This window comes from Acomys minous (genome assembly GCF_964271855.1).
Source record: "Acomys minous genome assembly, chromosome: 6".
Classification (NCBI taxonomy): Eukaryota; Metazoa; Chordata; class Mammalia; order Rodentia; family Muridae; genus Acomys; species Acomys minous.
In genome coordinates, this window is record NC_140487.1 from 66,388,507 (window position 1) to 66,410,224 (window position 21,718).

Consider the following 21,718-nt stretch of genomic DNA (forward strand, 5'->3'; position numbering starts at 1 on the left):
AATGACATTTTATTCTCTAAATAACTGATTTTATTCTCAAAATTGTATTGATATACATGTTTCCCCAATTATTTGCTTATTTAATCCCTTTAATCCCTTTACAGACGGATTCCAGCCTCTCCCTCCTCTCCTCTCAGTCCCACCCCCACCCTCCCTCTCCCTCCCCCCATTCCTCTCTCTCCTGACACCCTAAGCTGGGTGTTTTTAAAGAGAGGAGACAAAAACTGGTAGTGAAGCTGTAATGAAAGCAACAGGATCATTCTTTGGAACCTGCCTGGCTACTCAGTCTTCAGCTCACACGATCGTATGAAAAGCCCACTCAATGCTACATGCACTTAATCATAGACTTACTCACACTCATGAAAAACAGGAGGGGTCTTATGAATCAGCTCTGTCTGCTCTGCTTGTCACCCGCCACACACACCATACCTTTCCCTGTGTAGTTGCCTACCGAAGGCTTCTTAATGTGATATTCAATACTACCAGCTCTTGTCTCCTCTAGGGACAGGGAAGACACTAAACCCATATCTTTCCTGTTGTGAGGAAACCTCAGGATTACTGTTGAGAATTGCTTCTGGGAGGTGGACAGCCAGAGAGCATATGGTCTCTGCCTCAGCTGGATGTGAATCTGGAGCTGTGTGGCTAAGCTGCTAGCACACAGATACGCAGCTGAGTCCTGGGCTTGTATGGGATGGATCTTCAGAGTGGAGAGCTTCTCATTGGGTATCTGAGCTGAGAATCATTCTTTGGGAATCCCTGTATCATCGATAGGAGCCTGGTTGCAAAAATAAATCAGGAACTCCAGTTCCTGCACAATGGTCAATCTGTAACAGAAAATAGCACTATGCCCCCAAAATTGGCTCACATATCAGAGTTACTTCTTGTCCCTCCCCTGTCACCTTGTGCCTGGGTGTTTGAGAGACTCCAGTGTTTGTTGGTTCTGAAAAGAGAGAGTAGAAAATAAATAATGTAACTGAAACCATGACAAGCAATGACCAAAACTGCAGATTCTTTATTTCTGGAAACTCACCTGCTTTCAAGAAACAAAGGATCATGCAGAAAAAGGAAATTGGTGGTCATGGCAAGATGAGGCAGTGGCTTCTTCAATCATAATAAAATCACATGCAAGCATGAGAAGACAAGGCTGAAGTCTATAGGACCTGTTTCTCCAAGGTGGGGACGACCTTGTGGCGATACCATTGTCTCCATCGCTGCTCAAAGGACGACCCTTCAAAAGTGAACACTGATCCTCTATAGAAGAGAAAATAAAATAAATGATTGCTCTGGTACATGCATGGGTAGGTCATCTAAAGACTCAAAGCACCCCTGCAGATAGTTATTTCTCAAAGCCTTGGAGCTTCAGTGATTATCCCATCTGTCGCCCCCACTCTACTTTCCCTGATATATCACATATCAAATTACTTACTGGACACTTCTTCTTTTAGTGGTAGTTTTCACTTACTCCTTGAAAATTTCATAAATGTGTTCAATGTATTTTGGTCTTATCCACACTCACCATTAATTCCAACCATCCCCAAGATTTATTCATTCTTTTTCCTCCCAAGGCCATCGTGTTCTCTTTTGCTAGTAAATTGCTGATTTTGTTGTTGTTATCCCCCTGAGTTAACTAGAGCTGAGCATCTGTAGGGGCGGGAGAGCATCTACTGGAGCGTAGAAAGGTAACAGGATTTTTCTTATGTCAAGACAATGGAGAGAAACAAATGACAGGCAGGCTTGGAAGCTTGGTATAGAAACAGCCTTAAGGTGGAAGATCAGCAATGTCCATACCTCCCTCTCTAGAATTAGTATCAATGTGTATCTTTGTGCTTATGAAAATGTGTGTGTGTGTGTGTGTGTGTGTGTGTGTGTGTGTGTGTGTGTGTGTACACCCCTGTGCCTGTGTATGTCTGTATTTGTGTGACTGTATGTGAGAGTGTATAAGCATGCGTGTATGTGTGCATGCCTTATGCCCTTCTTATACTGCTTTTCTAATGAGAGCATCCTGAGACCCACACACAGAGAAGGCCAAATCTGGCTATAGGACTTAGGACAGAAGATGCAATACAAATACATAGGAAACACTCAGAATCAGGCCACAGTATCCTAGGGTGTACCTAGAACCTGCCCTAGCATATAGTGTTATAAAATAAACTATTAACACAAAAAAAGGGAGAGAGAGAAGAGATAAATAGCACTAAGAATGTCTGAAAAGCCATAAGGAGTGATATAATTTTATATTTTCCTAAAAATTTGTGTGTGTGTATTTAAAATGAATTTATGTCATTTGGGATAACAATGCAACCCTCAACAACCATGGGCACTCCAATAAAAACTCCAATACCAGACATGAGTAACCTCCTTTAAGTTGTTAATCAGGAGAGTCTAAGAGACTTCCAAAACAATATAGGCTATGGTTGTTGGCCTTGATTTTTCTTCCAGAAATCAAGTCTTGAAAACAAGTCCTTTTATTGCTGAAGAAACTACACACTTTGGATATAGAACACAGAAGAATCAATCTAGATTTGACTCAAAAGCCTCCTCCCAAAGAACTAGCTTTCATAGTACTAGAAGCTGCCCAGGGAGGAAAGCAATGAGTGATCCTACCTAGGTGTAAAATCTAAAAGCTACAAGAATGACCAGTATGGCAAGACAGCCCTAGGGGTGCAATAGTGGCATTTCTACCCTGCCAGTAGCTAACAGCTGTCTGATTGAACGTAAGGCCTACTCTACAGCAGAGAAGTCATGCTTCCTGTTGGAAACGGAGCCTACTACCCATGACTAGGGATTGTAGAGAAGAATGTATTACAACCAGTTTCTTTTTTAAAATTTTTTTATTAATTTATTCTTGTTACATCTCAATGGTTATCCCATCTCTTGTATCCTCCCATTCTTCCCTCCCTCCCATTTCCCCCTTATTCCCCTCCCCTATGACTGTTCCTGAGGGGGACTTTCTCCCCCTGTATATGTTCATAGGGTATCAAGTCTCTTCTTGGTAGCCTGCTATCCTTCCTCTGAGTGCCACCAGGTCTCCCCCTCCAGGGGACATGGTCAAATATGAGGCACCAGAGTACGTGTGAAAGTCATACCCCACTCTCCACTCAACTGTGGAGAATGTTCTGACCATTGGCTAGATCTGGGTAGGGGTTTAAAGTTTACTGCCTGTATTGTCCTACAATTAGAACATTATGATAGGCAGATTTGGGCCCAGGGGTTCAGCTAAAACAACCAGTTTCTTAAACCAGTGTAATTCCTACCTGAGTTCTCAATTTCTATCCTTATACACACATCAAAGGAGCTTCTCTTTGCAGTAGGATGCATGTGCTGTTCTTGGAGTTGACCCAGGTTTGGTTCTCAGGACTCATATTAGGAAGCTAACACCTACCTGTAACTCCTGTTCCAGGAGAAGCCAACACCCTCTGTCTTACATGGGCACCTGTGTGGAGGTGATACACATAAACTCACATAGGCATGCACATGTGCATGCACACACACAGATGCACATACACACACAAATAAACAAATAAATGTTTAAAAAAAGAAAAAAGCCTTTGTAATGTCCTAGGGAAAACTAATCTATCCTTTCCATTATCAATTTGGTAATTTTCCTTGATTATGTTATGTTCCAGGCTTTAATTGTTTTTCTATTATAATTTTTATTTCCTCTACTGTAACACACATTTTATCATTTTTCTCTCAATGTGCTATTTCCTAGTCCTTGAAGGAAGATTAAATTGAATTTCTGAATGTTTAAAATGGCTCCTTTTGAATTCTTAAAAGAATTATAATCTAACAAGCAGTATTCACTGGCATAGAGTGCCTTCATTAACTTATGTCTGAACCTAGGCCCAAAGCATTAGTCTTCCAAATATATTCTGCTAGACTTTATCTCTATGATGTTCCCTGGTGAGAGAGATGAAATTTATAAACTCTTGAAATCTCTTAAATCAGAGCTATTAAAATAAATGTTTGATACCTCTTATTTCTTCTGTCACATAGTCTTATAGCTAAGTTTTTCTCTTTACCTTTTGCCTGTTTCCCCTTTCATCTGCATCACACTTTTCCAAGAGTTTCAATTTTAACAATTAATTCAACAGGTTCCCTTGTCAAAATATAACCGAAGATCATATAACTTAAATATTTTCCATAATCTTCTTAGGCATCTCTGTCAACCTCTCCATATTTGTGATTTTCAGAGTCATTGCTTGGCAAGCTTCTGGATCCAGTATTCTCCTCGGAAGCCATGCCAGTTTCCTTCAAAGATCCTGAATTTTCCCTCTCATGGGATTTTCCTGGTTACCTTATTTGACTTAGTAAACCTAAAACAAACCTTTCTCTTGTCTCCCCAGAGACACAAGACCCAAATCACTCCTCTCTTCCCTTCGTATACATGATGGTATGTGGTTTTTATTTAAGTCCTTAATGTTCTAATGCAGGTGCATTTTTTTATCCTAAATTTTTAAGTAGGACTGAGAAAGCTATATACATTATCTTTCGGCTTCTTCCTCCTGAAAGTGTGCACCGGGTCATTGTTTCCAGCATCCAGTGACATCTTCAGGGTGTAGTAGGAACCTGCAGCATCTCTCAGTTGTAAACATCCTCCTTTTGGTACCTCGATGGCAAGGAGGAAGTGAACTTCAAGCCAGCAAGCAGTTTCATATCTTTTCTGAGGAACTTTGAATTCCCTTTGGCACAGCGCATCGACCACAGGTGTTCCTTTAATCATCCGTTAAGCTTTTGCAATAATTGTGTTGACTGATTTTTGGCTTTGCTTGTGTACAAAGTCTAATTTCCTTTGCCTTGGGAGTCCTCTCAATCACGTTTTCTTCATCAGAGAGAGCCTGGCCAGTTGTGCTGACTATAACAGGCTCTGAATTACTCCTGTCTGTGAGATCGCTGCTATGAATAGTTTATCTCTTTGACTTTGTAGAGACTTTTAGAAGCAGGAATTCTTCAGTGATAATCCACCTGATGAGCCCATTTCAATGAGAAATTTCTCACTGTCAGAAAGACTGAACATCAGATAGGCTCATAGGTGTTTTGTTTTTAATAGCTTACCATTGAACAGAGAATTTGTAATCATCCATCACTTCAGAAAATATTCAGACAACAGCAGTGGCCATTTTGAATAGTTTCGTGAGTTGCCTGCAGACAACCCAAATGCCTGCAACAGCAACATCCAAAATATATATTCTGAATTTCTAATGAACAAGTGGCGATGTTAATAACCCTATTATTAATCCCCAGTACATCTTTTGTGTTTTATCAACACACAATTAGAGACCTAGTGAAAAATAAATAAATAGAATTTGTCCTTTCTGTAGTGAAGCAATCTTTTTATGATTATGCAACCTTATTTTTAACTAAAATATACTACAATAAGAATGATTAGAATAGGCTACATTCCCTTTTTATTAATTTATTTAGTTATTTACTTTACATCTCAATTGTATCCCCCTCCTCCTTCTCCTTCTAGCCCCTCCCCTTCTGTCCTTCCCTCATGCCCGGATCTCCCCTCCCTTGCTCCTCAGAAAAGGTGAGACCATCCCTCGCAAGCCCACTCTAGCACTTTGAGTCTCGTCAGGATTGTGTACTTCCTCTTTCACAGTGTCCTGGCAAGGCAGCCACACAAGGGTGAGGTGATGGAAAGGCACGCAACTGAGACCATTTCAGAGACAGGCCCCATCGCCTTTCTGAGAGGCCCACATGGAAACCAAGCTTCTCGTTAGGTACCCATGTGTAGCGAGTCTCTCTGGGTCTAGTCCTTCCTGGTCCTCGGTTGGTGTTTCAGTATCTGTAAGCCCCTCTGAGCCCAGGTTTGATGGGACTGTTGGTCTTCTTGTAGATCTCCAGTCCCCTCCAGGTCATTCTATCTCATCCTTACCACATCTCTTCTACAAGGCTCCCTACACTCCACCAAGAGAGAGAACAGGATAGGAGAGGGCACACTGAGGAAAATGAGGGTGGAGATCAGATATATGCTGAGCAGGGCGAAAGGACAGAGGGCTTGCAGAGAGTGGAGCAACCATGGGTGGAGGGACCTCTTAGACAATATGGAGTCCTGCAACCGGGTGGGTTCCTGGAGGATATGGGGGTGAGTCTTGCTGAAACACCTGGTGGCAACAGTCATGGAGGCTAGAAAGGGTACCCTTTAACCAGACAGGACTTCTGGTGGAGAGAGGGGAATGCCCACCCACCTACAAAACTTCCATCCAGAATTTATCCTGCCTTCAGGATATGCAGGGATTAAGACAGAGCAGAGATTGGGGCAATGTGCAACCGATGGCTGACCTGTCCTGAGACCCATTCCATAGGAGAGAGACAGCCTCTGACACTATTGATGATGCTCTACTCTACTGTGTTTGCAGATGGGAGTTTAGCGTCCTCTGAGAGGCTCTATCCAGCAATGGATTGAAACAGAAACCCAGATTCACAGCCAAACACTGGCCTTTTCTTTTCTTTTCTTTAAAATGTTTCTTTAATTTTTTCCTTTTTGTTTATTCTTATCTCAAATGGACAATTTTAAGATGTATTGTGTGTGTGTGTGTGTGTGTGTGTGTGTGTGTGTGTGTGTGTGTGTGCACATGTGTGCCAAAGTGGGTGCAGCTTCCTGAGGAGGCCAGATGGCATCAGATGTCCTAGAACTGCAGACACAGGAAATTGTGAGGGTTCCTACCTGGGGGCTAGGGATGGATCTCAGGTTTTCTTGAAGAGCAGCAAGTACTGTTAAGTTATAAGCCATTTCTCCACTTCCCATGTATTATATATGTATTTTTTTTTAGAAGAAACGTTATTGAATTTGTTTTTATATGTATAAGAGAAACAAAAGTTGGAGAATCAGCCTCAAGAAGTGCTTATGAGCTACTCATAAGTTATTCTTGAGTCACTCAGAACCAGAAGCGGAGAGGCTTCTTAAGGTGTGATATCCAGCAAGGCAATGCTGTGAGACAAAGCTCCCCTCAAAATTCACTAGTTTAGAGAAACAACCACTTGTTTACACTCTTGAAACTGTGGGTGAGAGGGATTCTTCTGTGAACTTCAACTCAGAACTTTAAATGTTATTTTTCTTTGTATTGAAGGGACGATTTGCAAACACTTTGTCTATATTGCAGCTTTTGTTTCGATCTTCTTAAAAGGATCTTTCAAAGAACAAAGTTTTCTTTTTTCATTTTAATCAAAGAATGCCATAGTGAGGAATTCTAAATGGTAAGCTTCATACATTTAAACAGAAGTACAACAGAGCTGAGCGGCGCTTATGCGTCCCCAAAGTACCATATTTTCCACCAGTAAAAACAATCTCGACCTACCTACATGCTGTTCCATCATGAAATGAGTTTTGTTATACCCTACTGTGAGAAAGCAGTGAGCACAGTTGCTTTCTTTTTTTTTTTTTTACAAAGATGCATCCAACAGCATGGTAAGTGATTAGAAAGCTGAAAAGTGCGGAGACTGAGGTAGAATCTGCCAAAGAAAATGCCCAGGGAGATGCTAAATTGTGTAAGGATGTTTTGCAAGAGAGGGGAAGCACATTTGACTACTAAAACACATAAGCAGTATGAAGCATCAGCTGCCATCCTCAATGGGGCTGTGATCTTGTTCTCAATAGACAAACACTGGGTGTAGAAAAGTTGGAAAGTGTGTTTCACAATCATTGTGTCACATGAGTAGGATACTGGGACTTTCTGAAGTATTCACAAAGGCAAAGCAGCACTCGGGGTTGCTGGGAAACAAAGGAGAAGTCAGGCCATCAGACTGGTGAGTCAGTAAGCAGACTGGTTAGGGAATGCCGAGTATGTTGTGTGCTACAGAACAGCAGGTCTAAATTTTGCCTGGCATTTTCAGTTGAAACTCACTGAATTATTCAAAATACTCGCGTTTCTAACTTCCTTTAGTGTTATAACTTACGAAAAGAGTATTATCCCCTGCTTTCTGGATGTTTAATGGTGAAAGAAAGAAAATGTTCATCTGATCAATGTGCATATACTATAATCATGAAACTAAGTGGGGGGACAGAATGTTCCAGAGTAATAAGTTCAAAAAATTAAGAAATAAAAACAATGTGTACATTTTCCATGTAATAAAGAAGGACTAAATTAGATGAGATGCCATAAATGTAAACAAACTGAGCCTATAGGAGGAAGGGAAAATAATCTGAAAGAAGCAATGAGCCAGGATAAGCAACATACAAAGATGTAGAGTATGTCTTTTAGTGCACATAAAAAAATCTGCATGGTATTCTGTGCTGTTTTCATCTCAAAAGTTAGGAGAAGAAATTTGACTATAAGGAAGAACTTACTTGGGTCAATCTAATTGCCTTGGTGAGTCAAATATAGGCATCTTTTTCATGAGCTCAGCCATTCATCAATGTAAATAAGATAAAGATTTCAATAAAATCCTGAGACATATTTCCAGTGCTGAGAAGAAATAGATAGGTGATAGATAGATAGATAGATAGATAGATAGATAGATGATAGATAGATAGATAGATAATAGATAGATAGATAGATAGATAGATAGATAGATAGATAGATAATAGATAGATGATAGATAGATAGATAGATGATAGATAGATAGATAGATAGATAGATAGATAGATAGATAGATAGATAATAGATAGATGATAGATAGATAGATAGATAATAGATAGATAGATAATAGATAGATAGATAGATAGATAGATGATAGATAGATAGATAGATAGATAGATAGATAGATGATAGATAGATAGATAGATAGATAGATAGATAGATGATAGATAGAATAGATACATATCAAATCAGAAGAAACATAAAGACCAAACAGGACAAGGGAGACTTGGATGGTTTGTGATGTCCCCCATAATGGGACTGTCCAGGTCATAAAGCTCATCATAACCACAAGCATCATGAGACTACAGAGACTGATGGTAGTACTAGGCTCTGCACATATGTGTGATCAAATAAGAAAACTCTATGGAAACACCACATCAAAACTAGCACGAAAATGATTTTTTCACAACTTAGACTGAGAATGGAATGAGTGGCCAGAAGAGTTCACGGATGCTGCCCTTACCAGGACTGCCACATTCAGATGGGGATGGAAAACATAGAGTCTACACCATGGGTGCTTATGTTTCCATGATATGGGAGCTTTCAAGCCCCAACCCATATGTGAGAAATCTCTGAACTCCCTGCAAGACCATTTCCTACCCAAGCTCTCCTGTGTTAATGCTGTATTATTTTCTTTGTCATTCCCCAATCCCAGTTGCTGCTGCTGCTGGTGGTGGTGGTGGTGGTGCTGTTGCTGCTGTTGCTGCTGCTGCTTCTGCTGTTGCTGCTATTGGTGGTGGTGGTGGTAATAGTGGTGGTAGTGCTGCTGTTGGTGGTGGTAGTGGCGGCAGTGGTGGTAGTGGTAGTAGTTTTTTGCTTTTTTTTTTTTTTTTTTTTTTTTTTTTTGCTGTGTTGTATAAAGAAGCACAAAAAACATCAGTCAGAACTGGTAGGGGCTGGAGAGAGAGGGGGCTACAAGAGTTTCTGCACTGGCTGGGCTTCCTTGTGTAGCTCTGTGGCTAAGCTGCTGGCACACAGATACACAGCTGAATCTTGGGCTTCCGTGGGCTGGATCTTCAGAGTGGAGGATGAATTTATCATCTCAGCTTTGAATCGATCCTTGAGTGCCCCTGCATCCTGCACAAGAGACTTGCTGCGGAAGTAGCTCAGTAACTCTAGTCCCTGTATCTTGGTCTGTCTGTACCAGAAAAGGTCATTGTGGCCTGAAACTGGCTCACACCTCAGAGTTACTGTTTGTCCTTTCTCTGTCACCTCATGTCTGGGTGACTGGGTGACTCCAGCATCTGTGGGATCTATATTTAAAGAGACAAAGTAGGACAGAGAATAAGAAAACTCTGGAGAGATATGGAGAGAGACAGACTGTGTGATGCTAAGTACCCTCAGAACTTACTTGCTATTAGAACACAGAAGGCCACATAACAGAGGGTCTGGATGCCCATAGTGGGGTGAGAACAGGTGTAAAGCATCCAGAGAAGTGACTTTGAGAACATTTTATTCTCACAAGAGTCATCTAGTGGTCAGTGACATCATCAACGACACCATCCACGAGCAAGGAACCCCTCCAACCCCACCCAGCCTCAGCTTAAAAGCTGCTAGGAGAGGAGGTTGTAGCTCTGGAGATGAACTGAGCAAGGCTGGATGCACCTGCAACTGAACTAAGGTGAATACTTGCATATTTGAGACTCCAGGTAACTTGCTTTGCGTGATGCCTCCTCTTCAGCCTCTCTCTGGTAAGAACCTGCTATTTTCACCTGCACTTCAAATTCCAAGTACTTAAAAATGAATTCATTGTCTTCTCCCAAGCCGTTTTCTCTGAAAACTGCCTATTCCATTACTGGTGGTATAACTGTCCCACTTACATATTCACACTCAAATCACCCACTAGTCAGGTAAGAACTGTCCTTTAAATTCCATGGGAATGATGTCAGCTTTGCTAGAATTACAGGGCAGGAATTGACTCCTGAAGAACTGAATACAGTTGAAAACTCTATGTGGTTTTTTTAAAAACCCTATGATATATTTTTATTGCATCCGAATAGCAAACTCAATAGTACAACCTCCCTTTCCCTACAATGAAACAAGCAGGGATTGTCTTGTTCTTAAAGATTTGAAAAAAAAAATGCTGCAAAGTTTACTTACCATGTATTCTTTTTTTATTATTAATTTATTCTTGTTACATATCAATGGTTATCCCATCCCTTGTATCCTCCCATTCTTCCCTCCCTCCCATTTTCCCCTTATTCCCCTCCCCATGACTGTGCCTGAGGGGGATTACCTCCCCCTGTATATGCTCATAGGGTATCAAATCTTTTCTTGGTAACCTGCTGTCCTTCCTCTGAGTGCTACCAGGTCTCCCCCTCCAGGGGACACGGTCAAATGTGAGGCACCAGAGTACGTGAGAAAGTCATATCCCACTCTCCACCCAACTGTGGAGAATGTTCTGTCCATTGGCTAGATCTGGGTAGGGGTTTAAAGTTTACTGCCTGTATTGTCCTTGGTTGGTGCCTTAGTTTGAGCAGGACCCCTGGGCCCAACTCTGCCTATCATAATGTATTCTTATCTCCTGGAAAACTGCCATGCTTGTTCTTCCTTAATATCTGGCCTTTGCCCAGACCAGTGTGCTACCTTCATACCATCAATGTGTTGACTGTGGAGAAATGAGAAATGATTCTGTATCCTGGATCAGTTGGCTTAGTTACTTCCTGGTAAGAATGAAATAGTTTGAATTGTTTCCATTTTGATACAGAAACAGGCTGCCAAGTTCTCTGAACTTGAAAGTAAATATATTTAAATAGCAATGTTTAAGTAACTGGCAGCCTGACTGGTGTAATATTCATTGCTTCTTTTCCTTAAAGCTACTATTGTGCAATGCCTCTTGGGCCCATGATATAAACCTGTGGCTTTCATTTTGCTTTACTCCCTGTTACCAGTTGTCTATGTGCAGGAGGAAAAATGATCTTCAAAGAAGTGCATGTGTAGTCCGCGGGGGCCTGTGAATATGTTCAATGGCACAGCAAGAAAGAATAAGTTCCCGATGACCCTGACATGCAATGATCTTGACATTTCCAGATAGACCCGATGACACCACAGGGGTCTTACAATATGAAAAACAAGGAATAAGAGTCAGAGTAGTGCAGCACAAGGAAACTATCAGCATGCCATCGCTGGTTTTGATAAATGAAGGGCCCATGAGCCACATTGCTTATGGATTCCATAAGGTGAAAAAATAAGAAAGTAGCCCTCCTCTTGAGCCTCCAAAGGGAATGTGCCACCACCAACTCATTCATTTTTACCTCAAAACCAAGACAATAAATTTGTGTTGGTTTAATGCAGCAAGTATGCCCTGTAGTATCTGTAAGATTCATGCCTGAAACCTTGCAATCAGGGCTAGAAGAGAATGCAGTTGGTGAAATGTTTGTTTTATGGTCATGAAGGCCTAGTTCACCTTGAACCTGGAGAAAGCACAGTGGTGCCTACACATAACCTGCATCCTGAGGTTCTATTGTCTTTGGTGTGGGAAGGTACTCTGCCGGCTACCAAAAGAGCAAAGTAAACACCAACCTAGAGACAAAACCTTTGTTCTACAATCTGTTCTACCTGCAAATATGCTAGTGCTGTGGTGGCACAAAGCTTGTGGGAGTAACTAACCAATGTTTTGTTTGACCTTAGGCCCACTAAGTGAGACAGACGCCACATCTACCCAATATTGCTTGGGTGACCAAGACCAGACTAGATATCCCAAAGACCTACGATAAAACCGAGTATCAATAAAATGACTCCCAATGACATATTGCTATACTCAAGGTTCGGTGCCTTATTCAGCCATCATCAGAGAAGCAGAGATCAACAGCCAGACATTATACAGAAGAGAGAGAGAGAGAGAGAGACAGAGAGAGAGAGAGAGAGAGAGAGAGAGAGAGAGAGAGAGAGACAGAGAGACAGAGAGACAGAGAGAGAGAGAGAGAGAGACAGAGAGAGAGAGAGAGAGAGAGAGAGAGACAGAGAGAGAGAGAGAGAGAGAGAGAGAGACAGAGACAGAGACAGAGACAGAGAGAGACAGAGAGAGACAGAGAGAGACAGACAGACAGACAGACAGAGAGAGACAGAGAGAGACAGAGAGAGACAGACAGACAGACAGACAGAGAGAGACAGACAGAGACAGACACACACAGAGAGAAAGACAGACACACACATGGAGAGACAGAGAGATCTTGGAACACACAGCTCTAATTGGGATGTCTCCATGAATTCTGTCTCCTCAGAGCTCAGGGAACATCTGGAAGAAGAGGCAGAAAGATTGTAAGGGCCAGAAGAGATGGAAGACAGCAAGAAAAACAAACACCTTTAGGTCAATTAATCAAGGCTCACATGAGCTTCCAGAGACTGAAACAGCAAGCTCAGGGCCTGAGATTATCTACAACAGGTTGTCTGTGTATATATTGCAGATTTCAGCTCAGTATTTTTATTGGACTCCTAAGTGTATAAACAAGTGGATCTCTGATTCTTGTGCCTGCTCTTTTTCTTCTTTTGGCTTGACTTGTTCAGTCACAACGTGATGGTTTTGCTTTATCTTAAATTATATTTTGTTTCATTTGATTCTTACCTCTTAGAAGCCTGTTCTTCTCTAATGAGAGACAGAAAGGGAGAGGATCTGGAGGAGTGGGAAGGTGGCAAGAACTGAGAGGAGTACAGGGAGAGAAAACTTAATCAGGATATATTATATGAAAAAAGAATCTACTTTTAATAAAAAGAGGAAATGGTGTAGTAGTAATAATAATAATAATAATAATAATAATAATAATAATAATAATAATAATAATAATAATAATAATTAATGATAGATAAGAGACCTGAGCTCAGTTCTTTTAAAAGCTGGCCATATTTTTGTCACTTCATGCTGGATAGTCAGGGCAAACAACCCTGGGGCTCACTGACTAGCAAGCCTAACCTGGTTGACGAGCTCTAGGCCAGAAATAAACCCTTCCACAAAACAAATAAACAAATACACATAAACAAAAATCAAACACCAAAACAAAACAAAAACCCAGGGTGAATGGTACCTATCATTGCCTAAGCCCCCTTACCCACATTCTAGGTGACAGTGAAACCACAGTGCCCTCTAGTGTCCAGTGACAAACAGCTGCACAAGTCACAGGGGAGCTGTCATTCCCTTCATTTCATATAAGAGATGTGAGGCTTTATAATGTGTTGGTGTCAAGTCTCTTCTTGGTAACTTGCTGTCCTTCCTCTGATTGCCACCAGGTCTCCCCGTCCAGGGGACGTGGTCAAAGGTGAGGCACCAGAGTATGTGAGAAAGTCATATCCCACTCTCCACTCTACTGTGGGGAGTGTTCTGTCCATTGGCTAGATCTGGGTAGGGGGTTAAGGTTTACCACCTGTATTGTCCTTGGCTGGTGCCTTAGTTTGAGCGGGACCCCTGTGCCCAAATCTGCCTATCATAATGTTCTACTTGTAGGCTTTTAGGACCCTCTGGGTCCTTCTACTTTGCCATTCTCCCATGATTCTCTCATCTAGAGTCCCACTAGAATGTCTTGATACCCTATGATCATATAGAGGGGGAGGTAATCCCCCTCAGGAACAGTCATAGGGGAGGGGAATAAGGGGAAATTGGGAGGGAGGGAAGAATGGGAGGATACAAGGGATGGGATAACCATTGAGATGTAACAAGAATAAATTAATAAAGGAGGAAAAAAAATAATGTGTTGGTGTCAGAGAGAGTGACTGGTATTAATATTATTTTGGTCTAATTTTTAAATTCTGACAGAGAGAGTAGATGGGATGGTATGCAATGAATGCAATGGGACAAAATTGTCATCTGCATTTAGACTTGGTAAGGAAGAAATGACAGGAGCGTCTGAGAGTGGAGGTGCATGCAGAGGGTCTCCATCCTGCTGTTTTCCAAGAACCCCCAATAGTTCAGACTGACTTCTCTTACTATCTTAGAATGTCAGGAGGAAGTTAGTAGATGTGCGGAGACAGGGGTAAAGAAGGTATATTACCAAGCATTACTTGGGGGCCCTGGGTTGCTTTAGAAGTTCTTGCAAAGGGAAGAAGTTGGCATTTTTACATTCCAAGGAACGATTTTAATAGACAAAGGCAGACAGATAAAATGTATTTAACAGCCTCTGAACTAGCTGGATCAAACCTGTAGTTTTGGGCTGTGTCGATGACATTAGAAATTTGCAGCACTCTGTGGGACGTGAACTTGGTTGGAATGGAGGTTTGGACTGAGCGTGGTAGTGCATAACCTCAGAGCTTGGGAGGTACTGGCTGGATGACCAGGAACTCATGGGAACTCAAATGTATTCTCGAGTCTGGAACTTCTACAAGGCTATCCATTTTGTGTGTATTTCCTTGAAGTCAAAACAATGCTGAAAATGAGTTAAAATTACCCAAAAAGAAGAAATAAGCAATATAATAATTATTAATGTATTTCCACACAAACAAGAGTAAGCAGAAGTCCTCCAAACAAGCAAACATATACTGTATGGAATTTGTTCCTTAGAAAGCCTCACTATAAAAGTATAAAAGGAGAACAATATAAAGATGACACCAAGGCCTGTAATCCCAGTGACTGGGGAGGCCGAAATGGGTAGATATCTGTAAGTTAGAGGCCAGCTTGGTACATAACATGAGTCCATAACAGCCAAGGGCACACAGAGAAAACCTGTTGTGACAAAATAAAAACAAACAAACAGCAAAACAAAACGACAGATGCACCAAGGGTAGCATTATAAGCATTCAGAGACTCCAGCTGCAGTGGGAAAGCCCGTTTCCCGTTACTCACAGGTAACCTCCATCTGCATTCCTGCCTTTGATATGATTCCCTGACTATGTGTCTTACAGGACAGGTGCCTCCTGATTCTGGACATTGAGTCTGTGAAGAGTCACTTTTAGTTTGGGGTTCTTGAATTGTTGCTGGAAGAGTCCCTAGGAGATTAGTTTCAAACCCTCGCAGGCCTCCTGTTTCAAGAAAGAACGTGTGATCTCTGGTGATGTGCAGCATGGCCTATGTTTAAAGACCCACTCTGTCTGTGGAAGAAAGGACATAATCAGAGGTCTCTGCTGTAAGAAAGCTGGCTTGAAGAAAACCATCAGCTTTGTGCACAGCAGGGAGGTGCTACTGCCTTGCTGTGGCTATGCTGCTGGCACAGAGATAAGTGGCTGAGTGCCCCTGCTTTGCAGACTGGATTCTGAGAGTGGAGTCAACACCTTCAGGCCTCACTGCAGAAAAGTGATCCTTGGGCAACTGTGACTCATCCACAACAGCCTCATTCTGGAAGTAAACTAGGATCTGGAGCCCATGGTCTCTGGGCTGCAGGTACCAATAAAGGGTAGCATGTCCAGAAATAGGGTCACACCGCAAGGAAACATTCTGCCCTTCCTGTATGACTGCAAATCTGGGAGACTGGGTGACTCCAGCTTCAGACAGTACTGTAGGGAGGAAAAGATAGTGTTTCAAAAGGGAAGAGATGGAAACAACCCCCCCCCCAATGAAATACAAAATGGAAACAATGCTTTTTTAAAAACTCACCTGCCCCCAGGAGACAAAACACTGCCCAGCGGAGGAGCCTGGTACCCATGGCAGGGTGAGGGCAGAAGAAGGCCTCACCCCGTCAAGGTCTTGAGGGGTGTGTTACTTGTTACCACATGACAGTTCCCACAAAGACTTTCCTGCTCCTGCAGAGAGTCACAGTGTTAGAGCAGAGCCCGTGAGTGTAAATGGTTTAGCACATGCACAGACTGTGAGTGAGGTCATCCAAGTGTCCTCACACACAGCCCAGCCTTTAGAGGGCACAATCTTGTCCTACGTCTTCAGGCCCTTCTTCTAAGGCTCTGATTGTTGTTTTGACTTGAGCATCACAAAGGCAGCTCAAAGGCACCATTATTGGATGACCTCATTGTCCTTTTTTGTTACCCTTCACTTTGGCATAGCTCTTTCATCAGGTTCTGGCAGAGTGTAATTAGGCATCACATTAAACTAGATGATATAGTCCAATATGGGTAAAGTGATGCCTTCCACACAGGGAGGTCCTAAGTCTCAGTTTATTCTTTGTGGTCACCAGCTGTCATGTCACTATGCTTTATATACCAAAGCCTTCACTATTGTGTGGCCTGCACTTTTAGGACATTGGTGAATAAATGGTAGAATTGACATCTTCCCCAAGGAAAGCAGAGATATTTCTTGGTGTAGAAATCCTCATTGTGCATATTGTACTAATAAATGCAAATTCAAACATCCTTTTAATGTTTTTGAACCTTTAAAAACTGACACATCAGATAAAATTTATCTGGACCCAGGGGAATCTGCACAAACTGCTATACCAACCAAGGACAATGCACGCAGTAAATCTAGACCTCCTGTTCAGATATATCAAATGGACAGCTCACTGTCATGGTAGTGGGGAGAGCAGGGGCTGCCTCTGACATGATGGCCCCAATTTGATCACGTCCTCTTGGTGGGGAGACCCTGTGGCACACAGAGGAAGGGGAAGCAGGTTATCTGGATAAGACCTGATAGGCTGTGATCATATATATGGGGGGGAAGGAGGTCCCCTTCTGTCAGAGGTCTAGGGGAGAGGAGCAAGGCAGAAGAGGGAGTGAGGGTGGGAGCGGGAAGATACAAGCAAGGGGATAGCAATCAGGGTGTAATCTGAATAAATTATAATAAATTTTATATATAATATAATAAATGTATAAATGAATAAATATAATAAATGACTGTTGTTATTTCTTAGTGGTGGAAACAATGGGTACAAGAGCGCACATTTCTAATGCCTGAGTGCTGTAGTGGGAAGAATGGGGGGACTGAGAACCCCTGGGAACTGAGATGAGGAACAAAGCAAGGACAAGGATGTCTGCTCAGATACATGAAATGCTGTAGCTTAGTGGGTGTAGATCATGTACCATGTCTCCCAAATTTAGGAAACACATGCCTGTGTCACCAGGTAAAGATCTGAGATATGCAGTTCATAAACAGACCCACTGGCTTTATTTACTTTGTCTTCATCAACAGTGCAGAAAAGCAGTCTGTGCAAGGTAAATTTAAGATGTGTCAGCTCATAACTCAGTGATACAAGGTCTCTACATATCAAGGGAATGGTGTAAGTTCCATCCTCTGACCAGTATGTTGGATGACCAGTATGTAGTGATGTTAGAGATGGTGATCTGCAGACAATGGTAGAGACTGTGCCCCTCAGACAATGGTAGAGACTGTGCCCCTCAAACAATGGTAGAGACTCTGCCCTTCAGACAATGGTAGAGACTGTGCCCCTCAAACAATGGTAGAGACTCTGCCCCTCAGATAATGGGATAGACTCTGCCATTCAGACAATGGTAGAGACTTTGCTCCTCAAAAACTCTGTATACTGCCAGAAGTTGAAGCATATCCAGTGTTTTGAGGAAAAATTCCATGTATTCACTGCATCCTCTACTTCCTGAGTAAGGTATCTAATAGGTGAAAGAATGCTGGTTGTCTCTGTTCTTGAATTCTGAGAAAACTGATTCGTATTCAGAAGGCTTGGAGTGTTGTCCAGAATTTCAAACAAGCACATCTAGAAATGTCTAGAAATGTTTGTTTTTATTTACCCTTCTGTCACAATACATTCTATACCATTCCATATATTAACCAGCTGGGTTAAGTGAAGGAATAGAGATGCACAGTTAATGTAACTCTGATGTGTGCTTGAGTAGTCCTTCTTCCTGTAAATGCATCTCTGTGTTCTCATATTGATTTCTGGCCTAGCATCCATGTACTGGGCAAGATGAGAATATTCTTCATCTGATGATTTGCCACAGCTCCATCTTTCCACAAGCAAGGGTCACCTATATCACTGAAAGGAGAACAGCATCTCTATCTAGTATTTCATTTATTATTGCCTATTCATAGCATCTCCAAATCATTAGACACAAGAATGAAGCCATACTCCACACTCATCCTCATTGGCCAACCATGTGTGTGTGTGTTCACCCACCTACAGTGGATCTTGGTGGCTGCAGTCTAGAATCAGGAGGTAGAGTCCATAGCTCAAGGAAGCTGACACAACTTTTGCTCTGCATACACTGAAGTCAGATATAGACTGTGAGAAATTATCCTCTAGACCTACCTCTACTACCCTTCTTGTCAGATCACAATTTGAAACTAACACCACTCTCCTCCTGTTTCTATTAAGCCAGCTTCTCAGAGTTCGAGTTTATAACTGGCTATGGAGATGTACAGTTAACATCTATATCCAGATGTGTAGAGATCCAAGAGGCCAAAGAGTATCTCATAAAAATTCACCATAATGAATAAAATAAGTTTTTTTTAAATTCCATAGAGTGGCAAGCTTCTATTGATAACTACAGTATTTATTTCTTTATTACTTTAGAATATTCTGTTTTCACACTTACATCATTTCCTCACCTCCCTTTAACCCCAACTCTTGCTGTGTTTCCTCCAAATTCTTCTTGAATTCATGAAATCTTCTTTAATTATTATGATAACATAATATGTAATTATTATTTTGGTTATTATTTTCTACATGCACACACACAAGCTACAAGCTGATGAACAAGGGATGAACTCCTCAATAGGTTATCTTTTTTTTTTAAAGATTTATTTATTTCTTATGTATACAATGTTCTTTCTGCATGTACAGAGGGCACCCAGATCTCATTACAGATGGTTGTGAGCCACCATGTGGTTGCTGGGAATTGAACTCAGGACCTTTGGAAGAGCAGCCAGTGCTCTTAACCTCTGAGCCATCTCTCCAGCCCCTCAATAGATTATCTTATGCTAACTAACCAATCCTGAACACATGTCCATGGGACAACTGCAGGCTTTACGTTGGCAGCTCCCTCCTCACCAAGGCATTGGGTTTTTTTTGTTTGTTTGTTTGTTTATGCCTGTAAGTAGTATAAGCAAAATTACTATAAACTTGGGCTTAGAGCACTACCTAGTGTTAAACAAGCACAGTGATGACAGGCTCAACCCCTATAAGATGAAGATGGCACCAGGTTCTGGGAAAGTCATCTGTGTGTGTGCATACTGTCACCTCCCATAGGAAAGTCTCCTAGTCTCAGGCAGCACAGTGGAGTGATGGTGTATAAAATCTGAAGAACTATATGTGTTACTGCTAGCTGCCCTCACCATAGTACAACTATTAAAAGCCTAAGAGCCACAGTAATCTCTAAAACATATCTAACAACAGCAGGCATTCCTCCAAAGAACACATATAAATCTGCCCTGAGCACATAAGTAGATGTTTTACCTTACTGGTCCTCAAGAAATGCAAAGCATATAAAGGGGGAGGAGGTCCCCCTCAGGCACAGTCATAGGGGAGGGGAGTAAGGGGAAAATGGGAGGGAAGGAAGAATGGGAGGATACAAGGGATGGGATAACCATTGAGATGTAACAAGAATAAATTAATTTTAAAAAGGGAAAAAAAGAAATGCAAAGCCCACAGTGAGGTGTCACTACACACACACACACACACACACACACACACACACACACACACACACATACACACACACAGAGCCACACAACAGTGATAAGTGAACATATGAAAACATTGGAAAGGCTTGAAGAAACTGGGACCCTTATACATTGGTGTTGGAAATGTAAAAGAACAGCTGCCTTAACAAAATGTTGACAGTAACAGAAAAATATCAAACAGAATTACTGCACGACTCTGTCATCTCCTGTGCAGATATAAACTCCAAAAAACTAAAGACTGGGAGGTAAACACATAATTGAAGTTCATTGTCAGTTGAGTATTAGTCACAATAACTGAGAGACAGAAACAACTTAAAAATCCATAAAGTAATGGGAGGTAAAAAATGTATAATTTTAATATAATGAAGTATTGAAATAAGCCAAGTTCTGACACAAAATAAAAGTGTAATGCTTATGCTAAGTGGAAAGAGATCAAACCCAAAGAGAAAGTAATGTATACTTCCAAACATATACTTCCTATAATAGGCAAGATCATGGGTTTGTGGGAAGAAGAGTTACAGATGAAAACTTTTTAGGAAATGCATGGTGATAATGCATGGACAACACAAGGGATATGTGTAAAATGACAATGTTATCGATATAAAAACATTGATACGGTTCAGACAATGGTGGTCCAGTGTACTACTATGGTTTCTGCTTATTCTGGACTTGGGGATAAGGCAGTGCAAGGAAGTCTTTCTCTCAGTTTTCCTGATAGACTAAACACAAATTCTCTAAAAAAACAAGTGAGCCCCTCCCTGGGAGTCCCACCAACCAGGAGGATTAAGTTGTATCACAGGAGGAGACATAGGAGAAGTTCATACCGTGCACAGACAGGCATCTCAGAGTCTGTAAGTCATTCTCCTAAGGACATGTTCAGCTTTCCCCATCATTTATTCTTCCCCAGCTTGCTGCAGTACCCTGTACCTTAGCCTGTGGATTAGAAGTTTCTAAATACCAATAGGTGCTTAGATTTCATTTCCTTTTCATCTGATGTCCCAGGCATGCCACCAGCTTGGAGAGCTTTGTTCCCATTAATCTACGAATTTATGTCATAGACTCAAATCAGAGAGTAAACAAATATATTCTCCCCTACAACCATCAACATTTTTATGTTACCATGTATTTCATTATGATGCTTAAAAAGTTAAAAAGAGATAAAGAAAGACTATCTTTGAAATGAAAAAAAGGTGAATGAAAGTAAATATTAATAATCACAGAGGCACTTAAAGGAAAAGAACTCAAGTAATTCAGATGCACTGGTAACTAATAAACATGGTGTTTGTCACAAAGCATCCTGGGAGAGGTTTCCTGGTGTGCTGTAATTTTCTTCTGTGGTGTAACACAGTTCCTGTAGCCCACAGCTCCACGCACATCCTGTATTGAGATTCTTGAGAAAATGCTCCTAAGTTTGACTTCAAGTCTCATCACTTCAGCTGCTCATGCTTTGTTTCTAAGTAACAATAAAACAGTAATGTTTTACACTAATTTCTATTTACTCTTCTGCAGCTTGACAATATAGGTGGAGTGTTGATGTCATTACCAGGGTGCCTTTCTTATTAATAATGATATGTTTATCTGCTTTAGATATGAATTTTGTTAAACAGGGTGCATTAATGACATAGTGATTAATATTATGGTCTGGTTGTGAAGTGTTCTCCAAAAGCTCACG

At 41.4% G+C, this 21,718-nt stretch overlaps 1 long non-coding RNA gene across 1 annotated transcript; it reads right to left on the bottom strand.

Annotated features, from left to right (window-relative positions):
• Positions 1 to 224: 224 nt before the first annotated feature.
• On the bottom strand, positions 225 to 5,931 carry LOC311600275. The gene is made up of 4 exons (XR_014780190.1): positions 5,731 to 5,931; positions 5,056 to 5,161; positions 1,031 to 1,251; positions 225 to 940 (listed from the first exon to the last, which is right to left on the bottom strand). It is a non-coding gene; the product is annotated as an uncharacterized lncRNA (long non-coding RNA).
• Positions 5,932 to 21,718: the final 15,787 nt, after the last annotated feature.